Below are 14,767 nucleotides of genomic sequence, written 5' to 3' on the forward strand. Positions count from 1 at the left end.
GTATTAGAAAAGTCTATAATACAAATTTGTTAATAGAAAGAGAATAATGTCATATTTTTAAAGAAAACGTCTTTTGCCTTATGAATTAAGTCAGGACTTTCAAAATAAAACTATTGAAGTTATAAGGAAATATTTCTGTATCAGATTTATTTCAAATAAACATTTGTAGCAATAAACAAAATAAAAGCAGGGGTTCTGGTAAAATTTGAAAAAAAAACTGGATTGATTTTGAAATTTTTGTAAAGACTTTGATTCTGCACTTGGCAGATCTGTTAACTTTGATTCTGCACTTGGCAGATCTGTTAATTTGGCGACATTTCCATTAAAACAAGTATTTGAATCAACAAAAGCAAAACTCAAATATTTTTCAAAGTATCTGTTAAACTTTGAATTTAAAAATATCTGTGTTAAAACTTAAGTATAGATTTAATTAAGTTTATATTAAAACTTAATCGCACACCTACACTCCTTTCGATGCTACTATAGCATGCGGGTCTAAAAGTATTTACACAATAGCTTGTGGTCTACACAGATACTATAATTGTTACCTTTTTTAAGTTCGTTTATTTACAAACGACTCCAGTTATTTTAAATAATCATTTTAAACTAATAAAGGACAAATTAACCCTACATAACGTTTTGGGGCAAATATAATCGAAATGAAATAAATTCCAACAATCAAAACTAGAATGGTTATAACCTACATTTAAATCTTTGGGAACACACAACTTATTGAATTATTATTTGTTGAACGAAAAAACGTGGATAGATATAAATCATTTTGTAAGAAATTGTGTTTTAGTAAATCATTAAAACTATGATGGTGATAGTATCTACGTAAACCGTGCACTGTGGTAGCACTCTCCTTTCACGAAAAAAAAAAAAGAAGAGGGAAATGTAATTTAGTAATTTATTTTAAACACAATGTGTCGATGATTTATATTTACCTTACCTGCTACACAAAAGGATTAAAGAGAAAATTTTCTCATAAAATCATTTCAACTATTAGTCAGTGCTGAACATAATAAACCTATACAACCTCTTTTTAACTAGAAGTTGACAACTTAGCTTGTAACTGTAATAATGGTGTTTTTAAAGTCCTCTTTCATAATCATTATTTTGTCAGAGGTAAATAACTACAATCAATGTTTGTTTGTTTTGTTTTTGGAATTTCGCACAAAGCTACTCGAGGGCTATCTGTGCTAGCCGTCCCTAATTTAGTAGTGTAAGACTAGAGGGAAGGCAGCTAGTCATCACCACCCACCGCCAACTCTTGGGCTACTCTTTTACCAACGAATAGTGAGATTGACCGTTACATTATACACCCCCACGGCTGGGAGGGCGAGCATGTTTAGCGCGACACGGGCGCGAACCCGCGACCCTCGGAATTACGAGTCGCACGCCTTACGCGCTTGGCCATGCCAGGCCACCACAATCAATATTGAAGAAAGGTACTAAATATAGAAATTTGAAATATACAGAAAATGTGAAACCTCAAAAGACATTGAGAAAAATTTTAATGTAATATCATTCTGAAAATAATTAAAAAGTATTTCATTTTTGAATGAAAATTACATTTTATTAATTTCGTAAAGAATCAATTGAGAACCCTAAATGTATCTCTCGATATAAATTAGATACTTCTCTCAAAAATAAAATAAATTCAAAAACAGTTTATTATTGTATCAATTAATAAAGTTCATTGTAATTTTCATTTTGTGTGTAAAAAAAATTATATGCATAAATTTGACTAAATGAAATGAATACACAAGTTATGTTACTAAAGCACCCGTTAGTACAGCGGTATGTCTGCGGATTTACAACCCCAAAATCATGGGTTCGATTCCACTCGATGGGTTGAGCAGATAGCCCGATGTGGCTTTGTTATTAGAAAAACACACCCCCACAACCTATTTTACTGAAAGTAATATAAATAAAATAATGTCATTACTATTCTAAAGAAAGCTATTTAAAAAATGAAACATTCATATCTTGTGTGGATTTACGATTTTTATATGCAATTTTAGAATTGCGCAAAAATTTTGGGAAATTATTACTAATTCTTTAAATGTATTTACTAAAACTGTTTTCACATTACTTAACAATATTTTAGATATTTTGTTAGGGAAAATAAAAATACAGTTTCCAAATAACCAGAGCAATTATTTTTGGATTATTAAAAATAAAATTCATATTTTGGAATGTTTATATAACTTAAATTTTTCAAAAACTGTAGTTCTATTTGTACACATGACTTAACTACACTATTTGCTAAACATGACCAACAAGATTTGAATAGGGTCTTCAATGATTTTATAAATAGCCAAATAACTATAACCAAATTTACATTTATTAGAATTCGATGTAAAAAAGTACTCATTTTCTGTATTTATAGCATTATATTAATTTTTAACACACATATATATAAGCAAACGGTGTATCTACTGTCTTACGAAAACTTGTTTATGAAGCAGACCTGTTTCTTTGTTTTTGAAATTTGCCCATAGCTACACGAGGACTAGCTGCGCTAACCATACTTAATTTAGCAGTGAAAGACTAGAGGGAAGGCAGCTAGTTATCACCACTCACGACCAACTCTTGGGCTACTCTTTTACCAACGAATAATAGGATTGACCACACTTTATAACGCCCCCATGACTGAAAGGGCGAACATTTTTGGTGTGACTGGGATGCAAACCCCAACCCTCGGATTACGACTCAAGTGTCTTAACCACCTAGCAATGCCGGTCCCGAAGCAGACTTAAACTCTCAATTTATACATAACGCTTCCGTTACATAGATGGTTTAATATATATAAACAATATGAAATTTCCACCAAACTTAATATATCCAACAGAACATGGAATTATAATAATAAGGTCCATGCTAATTATTTAGATTTGAACATTACTTTTCAGAAGGCAGAGTGAGATTGACAATTTTTGGTAAAAGAATGGAATTGTTTTCACATCCTTAGTTCACCCATTGTCATCCCGTGTATCATGTTAAGTTAAAGTTTTTTATGGCCCGGCATGGCCAAGCGCGTAAGGCGCGCGACTCGTAATCCGAGGGTCGCGGGTACGCGCCCGCGTCGCGCCAAACATGCTCGCCCTCCTAGCCGTGGGGGTGTTATAATGTGACAGTCAATCCCACTTTTCGTTGGTAAAAGAGTAGCCCAAGAGTTGGCGGTGGGTGGTGATGACTAGCTGTCTTCCCTCTAGTCTTACACTGCTAAATTAGGGACGGCTAGCACAGATAGCCCTCGATTAGCTTTGTACGAAATTCCAAAACAAACAAAGTTTTTTATACCTTGAAAGGTTTTTAATAGTCTGTAATTATTATAATTTTTGTTACTGATAACGTTCTATAATAATAACTGAAATATGGATGGATATAAAGACAGGCAATTAAAGAAAACCTGTATACTATTTTTACTAAATACAAAACTACTTTAGAAACTGAAGTATCGATTAAATATATACTTTATGAAAATAAAATAAAACAACATTTTGGGTCAACATGGGATCTGTAGGTCCATCTCGGCCTTACTACTTTCTAAGTAGCACACCTCTGCTGGAACAGCGTTATTGTTTGTTTGTTTTGAATTTCGTGCAAAGCTACTCAAGGGCTATCTGCTCTTAGTTAGTTATCACCATTAGATTCTATCTAGGAACATAGGGCCGCAATCGCTTGCGAATTCTTCAACAAGTATTTAAGTAAGTAAGTAGTTAGCCCACTGCACCGAGCCGTCCCTAATTTAGCAGTGTGAGACTAGAGGGAAGGCAACTAGTCATCACCACCCACTGCCAACTCATGGGCTACTCTTTTACGACCGAATAGTGGGATTAAACGTAATATTATAATGCCTCGCAGATGAAAGGGCGAGCATGTTTGGTGTGACAGGGATTAAAACCCGCGAGTCTTAGATTACGAGTCGAGTGCCTTAACCACCTGGCCATGCCGGGCCAAACAGCGTTAAGTCTTCGGATTTACAACGCTAAAGTCAGCGGTTCGATTGCCCTCGGTGGACACAGCAGGTAGCCCGATGTAGCTTTGCTCTAAGAACATACAATCAGTGATGTCGAGAAAACCCACTTGTAGAGAAAAATATATATGTAAAAACGGCTCGTTTGGGTTGAGAAAATATTTTACGTAGAGGAGCGAACAACGTTTCGACCTTCTTCTGTCATCGCCAGGTTCATCTATATTTTACGTAGAGGAACCTGACGTTAACCCAAGAAGGTCGAAACGTTGTTCGCTCCTCTACGTAAAATATTTTCTCAACCCAAACGAGCCGTTTTTACGTATATAAGAACATACACATTCCAAACAGCGGTATGACTGTTGACTTACAACGCTAGAAACCGGTTTTCGATACCCGTGGTGGGCAAAGCACAAGTAGTTCATTCTGTAGTTTGTGCTGAATTACAAACAAACCTTTAACATTCATACACTTATCAAACGAAATAAAGAGTTTTTTTGTTTTTTTTTCAATTTCGCACAAAGCCACTCGAGGGCTATCTGTGCTATCCGTCCTTAATTTAGTAGTGTAAGACTATAGGGAAGGCAGCTAGTCATCACCACCCACCGCCAACTCTTGGGCTACTCTTTTACCAACGAATAGTGGGATTGACCGTCACATTATAACGCCCCCACGGCTGAAAGGGCGAGCATGTTTAGCGCGACGGGGATGCGAACCCGCGACCCTCAGATTACGAGTCGCACGCCTTAACATGCTTGACTAAATAAAGAGATCGTGAGTTACTTTGATTTACACGTAGCTAATAACAATTTTTAGAATAGTTTTAGTCGGTATATCGGGATGGACATGCTTACTGTAAACAAATGAATTTGTCTCGGCATCGCCGTTCTATACGTGAATAAATCTTAAGAGAAACGGAGAAGGTTGGGATTCTAATAAATAGAAATGTTATGTTAGTTTTTTTATACTTTAAAAAAATTAAGGGTAACTACCTTTTCACAACTGGTTATTGACAGTGAAAGTCAGTAAAAGCTGAGACGTAGTGGGTATAAACATTCAACCTCGTACCCTTATTTGATTTTCAATAACGACTGACTAGTTTAGCACAAGCATTTGGTTTTTGTATGGCAGAGGGGATATTCTGAACATACCCTGAAGAAAGAAGAAGAATACTGAAAACACGTTTGTTAAAGAAATAATTTAGAAAATAGATGTTCTCCCTTGTATCAAACCAGTGCAAATCCTTTTTGTCTTCATGATTTGTGTTTCACATTGAAATGTTTCTAGGATATGATCCTTTATAAATTTTGTCAAAACCATTTTTCTGTCTTTCGTTTAGAAATGTACATTTATCACAATGTAGTTTACTATTTAATTTTTGTGGTTTTAAAACCTTGTATTTCTGAATTGAAACTTTGATGAATATGGTGTGTTTATAAAATGTAATATGACTGAAATTTGATGTATTATAAAATAAAAATTCTTAAATTGATTAAAAAATTTTCCAAGGATCAAATTTTGTTAAAAAATGCATTGATTTTAGAATTGTGCTGGAGTATCAAGTGAACGAATGTAAGATGTTTTTTGGAAATCTTCCAGTTTTGAAAAATCAAAGTATCATTTATAGATATTGAATTTTGTAGCTTAGTTCTTGATAATCATTATAGAATATTTATAGCCAGGATACGTTTTTATGATTATCATCCATCAAATATAACTGATACCATATTTCTGTTACACCAATTAAATTGATCATATTTATTCCTTTAATTTCACTCTACCAAGATAAGTAATGCTCAATAACTAATAGTGGTAAAATGTTAAGTAAGAGTGTTTATTGGTGGATGTTTGCCTTTTTGTTGGTTTATGGTTAGGGTAGTGTGCCTTTTATTTGGGCTTTTTCCCGCAAAGGTACTACAATGGAACTCCACAGTTGAAGGGAAGAGAATCTGTGTTTCTTTGGGTACTATGCTTTTCTAGTACACAAGTAGTTAAATAAACAATATTTGAAAAGTGTTGAAATAATGACTAGTTATTATTTTGTAGAAGATATTGCTATGTTATTTATGTATAAAGTAAATAATATTGTTTCAAGGTGACCAGTAATCTACTACTGAGTTTTTACTAACCAAACTTAATATTCAAATTTTATTTAGTATGTGCAAATTATGATGGTATTACAGCTTCTCATATTTGTACTTAAATAAAAAAGAAAAACAACTAGTTTCTAGGGAGGAGAAAGTATTGTATTGTTCAGTATTGTATTAATCAGTATTGTATTGTTCTTTCTGATATCTCTTTAACATTTCTGTTCTGAGTAATTCAGAAATATTTATAATCTGTAAAGTAATTTTCTGTGTCTTATCTAAAAATAATAGCATAATATTCTGGGATAACGTGGGGCCTATTGGTCCACCTTGGCTGTTCCACACTTTAAACTAAATTAACTTAAAAAAAAACACACCTTAAAGCCAACCCTTACCAGTCATATACTTACCAAACATTTTCTTAAACTCATTTAAAGTTACTGCATCTCATCTACAACATCTGAAGGCAACCCATTCCAAGGCTAATCACCCTGTTAGAAAAACAAAACTTAACCAAAGGTGACTTCTAACATGTCAAAATTTATATTTGTGTCTCCTAGTCTTATTATTCTCACTGTTGAATATAAAAAAACACAAAAGAGGATGTACCAACACTATCAGTTCCCTTTACAATCTTAAACACCTTAATCAGATCCCTTCTAATATTTCATTTTCAAGAGGAAACAAGTTGAGAGATATCAGCCTCTCCTTGTATGACAACTTCTCCATCCCAGGCACTATTTCAGTAAAACTCCTCTGAACCTTTTCCAACAGTTCAATATTTTTCCTAAGGTAAGAAGCCCAAGACTGAACATTGTATTCCAAATATGACCTAACCAGTAACCTGTACAATGAAACTGTAACCTCTTTATACATGTATTCAGTATTTATGTAGATACAACCTAAAATTCTATTTGCCCTACTGCTAGCATGACATAATGTTTAGATGGCCTTAGAGATTAATCAACCATTACATCAAGATCCTTTTCTTTCATGACACTGTTAAGGTTATCCTGATCCAAATTATACTTATAATTCTAAGTATTTTAACCCACATGCATTATCTTTCATTTATTATAATTAAAACCCATCTGTCATTTATTTGTCCAACTCACTAAATGAGCTAAATCCTTTTATAAATCAGTAGCATCTTCTTCATAGCCAGCAACACCCAAGACTTTGATATCATCAGCATATTTAAGTGATTTGTTGACCATTCTTTCATCTATGTTATTGTAAGTTAAAAAGGAAGAGCAAAGATCCCAAGACTGAGCCTAGAGGAACCCCACTTGTGACATTAATCCAGTTTAACTGAACTCCATTTGTAATAGTCCTTTGCTTTCTTCCATCCAGCAATTCTCTGTCCAGTTTGCTAACATATCCCCCACACCTGTAGAGATAATTTTTTACAAGCCTTTTATGTGACAACTTATCAAATTTTTTCAAGACTAATTGGTCTATAAATATTGAGACCATTTTTGTCAACTGCCTTGAAAAGAGGAGTTACATTACCTAACTTCTGTCTTCTGATACCTGTCCGATATTCAAGGATTGTCAAAGATGGTAGTAAGTGAATCAATGTATCCAGTCTATAACCTCCTTTAAAACTCCTGAGGATATACTTTCTGACCCAGGAAACTTATTGTTCTTTAAACTTCCCAATTTTTTTCTTAACCAGCTCAGGTTAATGCAGTCATCTTATTTGATCTTGATTCCATTTATCAACTGCTCATAATGTGGAATACTTAAATCTTCATTGGTAAAAATAAAATAAAAATCAAAATTTAACAATCCAATTGCCTCATAATCATCAGATACTTGCCTTCTTTTATCATCCCTCAAGGTCCTACCCCCATTTTAAAATTTTGTTTACCTTTAGTGCATTTAAAGGACATCACATTTATTAATTTAATGCTTTTCTTTAGTTTTATCTCTTACACTCATTGTGAGCCAACCTGGATTTTTTGCTTGCATCTACCTATTTATTTCTGTAAGGAATATGTTTACTTTGAGTATTTGATATTCTCCACCCGTGCCCCTTGGTAGTGCAGTCTGATTCTTTTTTCCCTCTTTACCTCATAGACTATCCTGTCTATGTACCTTGTATCAACTATAAGTATAACCTCTTTACTATCCATATCCTCATCTGCAGAAACCAAGGACTAAAATTTGTTACTCAGCATAATAGGGCCATTATAACTAAATTCAGTACTTTTTACTGTAATAGTACCCTTTCTAACTCCCTGAAAGTCATTGTTAGCTGATGTATTCCTTACATGTAAAAGCTAATGCTTCTCTTGAAATACTGATGCCATTTACTACAGTCTACATTTATTTTCATCTACTGTCTCCATTTTAATTATGGTAACCTCCAACTTCTCCTCCAACCTAAAAACATCTATATCAACATTGTATATCTTCATTACTAGCTTTCTTAAAAGAACAAGTCAGTCTCAAGTTTCCAAATAAAACTGACTCATTGTACCCATTGCACCTAATAAACTGTGAATGAAAAACAACAAACAAACAAAACTGTTACAAGGCTTTGCCTCAAACATATTTCATGTTAGGGTAATCTGATGATAACCATTGTGATTCATTACTTGATGTATCCAGCAGAGATATCACTTTACATAAGGTTTGAATTGTTATAACATTAGGTTGTAATGCTTAACACAGAATTATTGTCTAAGAAAAAATGTAAAAGAAAGCATTATTTTGCATTTTTATTTTGGCATAATATAATAAATAAAATGTAATGCTATCTATTGAATGGCACCACAAATAAAAACCATGTAAAAATTTTTCACTTTGAATATCCAAGATTCAGACAGTTAGAAAAATAACTGTGTAATGTACAATAATCACTCATTATCCCAGAATGCAATTTTAAATAAAAATAATCCCCTCATGTACATGAAAAGAACACAACTTTTACTAGGACTGTATGTGAAGATTTGAAAAACCTTTACTGATGTAATTTGTAAATATAATATCAAAAAATGGAATTCTTAAAAAAATTAATTTTTCATTAAAGGGTAGCACTTTTAATGTATAAGAAACAGCACAATTTATATAAGTACAATGTGAACAATTTTTCCAAGCAGTGTTTCCCAGGAAAATTCCTTTTTTAGAAAATATTAACTTTTTTTTCACAATATGTAATGAAATAGTGACACTATGTCCTCTAATGATGATACAGTTTAATTATACTGTTAGATATATGCTGTTTTAATTTAAGTATAGGCAAGTGTTAAATAGTTATTTTTAGAAGTGATATTTTATCCCAGTTTTTTTTACCTAACTGAGCAAATCATATGTTGTGTAGTTCAGTTCATAAGTTGGTAGTCATTGTACTATTGTTTTGTGTTGTCAGAACCTTTTAAGTTTTTTTGACTATTATTATATTATAACATCTTGTAGTGTGTGGAAAGTTTGAGGCCTTAGTTGGGCTATTTATAAATTCATGTCCAAAACGTATTTCATTGTTTGGCACAAAATAACTTAGTTGCTTTCAACCCCAAAAAATGCCAAACAACCAAAATGTAGTTTAAGTTAAGACAAAGTTAGTGATAGATATAGTGAAATAGATCTAGACTTATTGAAAGAATGTATAATGGTGCTTAAAGTGAAATTATTGTAGATATATATTGTAATAACTGAGTAGAGAAGAATATATTGTAATAACTGAGTAGAGAAGAAGGTGTTGTAATAACTGAGTAGAGAAGAAGGTATTGTAATAACTGAATAGAGAAGAAGGTATTGTAGTAACTGAATAGAGAAGAAGGTATTGTAGTAACTGAGTGGAGAAGAAGGTGTTGTAATAACTGAGTAGAGAAGAAGGTATTGTAATAAAGGGGAGTGGAGAAGAAGGTGTTGTAATAACTGAGTAGAGAAGAATATGTTGTAATAACTGAGTAGAGAAGAATATATTGTAATAACTGAGTAGAGAAGAATATATTGTCATAACTGAGTAAAGAAGAAGGTATTGTGATAACTGAGTGGAGAAGAATATATTGTAATAACTGAGTAGAGAAGAATATATTGTAATAACTGAGTAGAGAAGAATATATTGTAATAACTGAGTAGAGAAGAATATATTGTAGTAACTGAGTAGAGAAGAATATATTGTAATAACTGAGTAGAGAAGAATATATTGTAATAACTGAGTAGAGAAGAATATATTGTAATAACTGAGTGGAGAAGAATATATTGTAATAACTGAGTAGAGAAGAATATATTGTAATAACTGAGTAGAGAAGAATATATTGTAATAACTGAGTAGAGAAGAATATATTGTAATAACTGAGTAGAGAAGAATATATTGTAATAACTGAGTAGAGAAGGTGTTGTAATAACTGAGTGGAGAAGAAGGTGTTGTAATAACTGAGTAGAGAAGAATATATTGTAATAACTAAGTAAAGAAGAAGGTATTGTGATAACTGAGTGGAGAAGAATATATTGTAATAACTGAGTAGAGAAGAATATATTGTAATAACTGAGTAGAGAAGAATATATTGTAATAACTGAGTAGAGAAGAATATATTGTAATAACTGAGTAGAGAAGAATATATTGTAATAATTGAGTAAAGAAGAATGTATTGTAATAACTGAGTAGAGAACAAGGTATTGTAATAACTGAGTAGAGGAGAAGATATTGTAATAACTGAGTAGAGAAGAATGTATTGTAAAGCTTTGTATACAACTGTGGTAACCAACAATGTAACATATGTAAAATTATCACCACATGTATTGTAATAACAGAGAAAAGAAGAATAATTCATCTTATCAGTTGTGTTCTTAAAGTAATGAAACAAGCTTGTGTGGAATTTGGGAAGAGACAATTATTTTAAGCTTTGGGTCCATCTGTGGTAATTCAGTGTGTCATAGACATTTGTATATATATTTAAACTTGTTTTAATATGTTATTTTAAAATAAGTAGATTACATGCTGCTTGTTTATTGTTGAAATATAATGCCAAGAAGTCATAAACACCGACTGTAAAAAATCTGGCCAAAGCGTATATAAAAACCTGACAATGGGGAATCAGCCAGAGCCTACAGAGGCAAATGGAGGTAGAAGAAATGTAAACAAGTGATAAATAAACCTATATTATTGGCAAAATTATTGTGGAAGTCACAACCATATGATCTAACCATGCTGACTGACTTTGATTAATGGATAGAGACATGAGCTACTTTATCATTTAGTTGGCAATCAATGAGAACTTGTTATACAACAATAAGAGCTAGAAAGAGAAGAGCATAGGTATAGAATAGAGAAGAGAAAAGATGTACTGGAAATAGAGAGATCAAGAGCACAAACTGTATTCACAAGGGTCACCCAACAACAAAACAAAGGACCAAGAATGCCAATGGGTTCAGGGCAAGCTGGTCCAAGTAGCTTAAATCTGATGAACATAAAGACGATATAGATGTTTTCCTTGAATGGTATAAAAGATTTGTCCAATGTCAGAACTGGAACAAAGACAACTGAGAAATCTATCTCAGCTCCCTTCTTACCCAAAAAAAAAAAGAAACAGTATGCTAGCATAATGTCAGAAAATGCCATGGACTATGACAAGATAAAAGTGGCCCTGTTAAGACAGTATGAACTTACCAAGGATTGTTTTTGTTGGAAGTTCAGAGAAGTCAAACCTGACTCCAAAGAAACTGTATTTCAATTTGTGGTACACCTGTGATAATAATTTGTGAGGTGGACTGACGTGTGGAGATTGTGTTTAAGGACTAACATACATGATTATACATGTTCATGATTGTGTGCTCTCATTTCACTCTTTCTAAAAGAGAGAGCGCCAAAACACTTGGTTGAAATGATCAAGCTAATAGAACAGTATATGGAGGGGGTAGTACTGGCTAGTCCAAAAATAACCAATTAAAGTCAAAAACAAGGGTGGCTGACCAAAAGCAATAGCCACCAAAGGTGAAAAGAAGTTAATAGACAAATGGGAGAAGAGATGCTATGCTTCATATAAAATGAAGCATACAGTCTGTCACTGAGAAGCAGACACAGAAATATCAACATAAAACAGTTGGAGCTACCAACACAGATATTGCTGGCAAGAAGCTAGAGCTATCACAATGGATGTTGCTGCTAGAAGAAATAGCATTAAAACAACTCATCTTATTCCTCATAAAAAGGAAGTGCTATGACCATGATTAAATTGTGCATGATTGATGTTAGCCCAAGCTAGGAAATTGGTCAACAATGCTAGTAGTGATTAGAGCATGTAACAAACATCTAGTGGTGCCAACAAACCACAATTTTTCAGTAGGTGAAGGTTTTGTTGGGGATAAGAAAGTGGAAGATGTATGAGATACTGGGTACAGCAATGAGAATTAGTTTAGTATCCAGTGACCAGATGATAGGTGAGGTTTGTTTGTATGTGATGATTGATGGGGGGACAGTGACAAAGTTTCCCACAGGAAGTAAAAAGATAGATGTTTCATGCTGTGTGGGGAGTTTGAGATCATGTGTATGAAGGATTACATCTTTGACTTGGTGATTGGCAAAATACCAGGTGGTAGAAGTTTGGAGGAACCAAACAGAAAACAGACTGAGGCATCTGCTGTCACCATGAGAGCTAAGGAAAAGAAAAACAAGCAAGATATCAAGCCCCTGCAAATCCTGGAAGATGAAGCCCTGAATGTAGATCTACAAAAACTGAAGGAAGCACAGAAGAAAAACCCTTCACTGCAAAATCTCTGGGATGGTGACCAGGAAAAAGTAAACACAAGGGAAAGGGTCTTATAGAATCACCTGCAACTTTCATTGGCCAGGAATCATTAGTAATGTGACCATATTTTGCAGATCACATTAAGGGAAGGTAGCCAAAGTCTGACTGTCTGAGATGTTTTTCTTAGAAGGGCTGTATAGAAGAGTGGCTGTGGACTTGATTGGACCACTAGCACCTGTATTTTACAAGAACAACTGGTATGTACTGGCATTTGTTAACTATACAGCATACTACTCAGATGCCATGTCAAAGATAGAGATGGAGAGAGAAGCAGAAGCCCTCCTGGAAATGTTTTGCAGAAGCTTTCTAGGAAAAGGTATAAAGTGATAGAAGGACACAATTTACCTCAGAACTACAATAAGTGGTGTATAGACTCATCAATATAAAGCAGTTCTTTACAAACTTTGTACAATACAAAATGCAATGGGCTTTGTGAGAGGGCCAGAAAACTGAAAGAGCATATTGAAAAAGATGTATCTGGAGAAACCTTGTGACTGAGACAGATACCAACAAACAGTATTATCTGCTTAATGATAAGTCCCATAAACAAGCTAGTAGAGGATTTTCACCTTTCAAATTACTGTAAGCATTGGATACACAAGACTGTTTAGTATAATTGCTATTTAGTTTATTTGGTGAATTAATATTTAACATACTTTACATAAGTAATTGTTTTAAAGGCAGTAGTTGTGACAAGTTTGGTTGCATGATTCTGGATGAGTTGTACCTTGTGTTTGCATTTACATTATTGTCTAAGCTTTACTTACATTGTTAATGTCACATTGCTTGAACCTTCACTATTTTTTTTATTATCTTAAAGGACAAAACCATTAGATTGATTCTAGTCAAAACAAGATACTATACTAAAAAAACAGAAGAATATATCATGATTTTAACTTAAAATGAAGCATACAATAAAATATGACAAAAAGGTTCTTTTAACACAAAAATACATGGAAAATCCTTTAACACAGAAATGAGTAAATAGTTGCAGACCCAATTTATATTTCATGCACTGGGGTTCATCATGTCTTCACATAAGGGCTCAGCCCTGGTGAACATCAAGTTAATCCCAGGGGTCCTAGGTTTGATGAAATCATCCATCCTCTAACCAGTCAAGAAGTCTTAGACATTTTGGAGAAGTTCTAAGGCTTCATGGTTGGAAGATTATGAGTCCAGAATAAATCAAGGAAGACCTATAGTGGATGATAATCACAGTCTCAGAACTTAGGACATGAAAACCACTGGCTTGTGGAAGGAAAAGGAGACACTATTATTGAGCTTGAATTGACTAGTTTAAGAAAAGAGAAACTAACTGTCACTAAACCTTGATCTAAAATTCAGAAACTCTCCATTAAAATGCAATGTGGAATAAATCCTAATTGGTCATAAATGAGCTAAGTGCATGAGTTGAAAAGAGGTCATAAGATGAACTTTGACCTGAAGTATTTGTTAAAGTAGTTTGACCTGAAGTATTTGTTAAATTAGTTTGACTTGAAGTATTTGTTAAAGTAGTTTGACCTGAAGTATTTGTTAAAGTAGTTTGACCTGAAGTATTTGTTAAAGTAGTTTGAATTGAAGTATTTGTTAAATTAGTTTGACTTGAAGTATTTGATATTTTTATGGGCCATGCGTGCATTCTTACATTTATTGCTGAAAGAAAATGTATTTTGAGAACTTCCTGATCTCCAGAATTTAAATTTTTGATTGAATATCAGTGGCTGTGCTGCTCTTTATCTCCTTCTGGCCACTAGAAAACAGGCTATACTCTCCAACACAGCTTCCTTTTTCTCCCTGTTACTTGGTTGTTATGTAGATAGTGACAGGTTCTGGTAAGGAGGAATAGTAGATGAGATTGCAAAGGTTTTTACACAATCATGCTGTTTCATATTAGGTAATGTGATAACCAACATCATTATGAATTACAAAGTTTCACCATG

At 33.4% G+C, this 14,767-nt stretch overlaps 1 protein-coding gene across 8 annotated transcripts in view; it reads left to right on the plus strand.

Moving 5' to 3' along the window:
- The window catches only part of LOC143236655 (short transient receptor potential channel 6-like), an 88,651-nt gene that overhangs the window by 4,633 nt on the left and 69,251 nt on the right, over window positions 1–14,767 (plus strand). Inside the window, exon 1 of one of the 8 annotated variants that reach the window (XM_076475455.1) lies at window positions 5,799–5,945. The exons of the other annotated variants lie outside the window; for them this stretch is intronic. The gene's annotated coding sequence lies outside the window, so the exon portion shown is untranslated. Of the gene's footprint in view, window positions 1–5,798; window positions 5,946–14,767 lie in introns of those variants that run through there. 8 annotated transcript variants of the gene reach the window in all.

The sequence above is a fragment of the Tachypleus tridentatus genome, chromosome 1, assembly GCF_004210375.1.
Source record: "Tachypleus tridentatus isolate NWPU-2018 chromosome 1, ASM421037v1, whole genome shotgun sequence".
Lineage (NCBI taxonomy): Eukaryota > Metazoa > Arthropoda > Merostomata > Xiphosura > Limulidae > Tachypleus > Tachypleus tridentatus.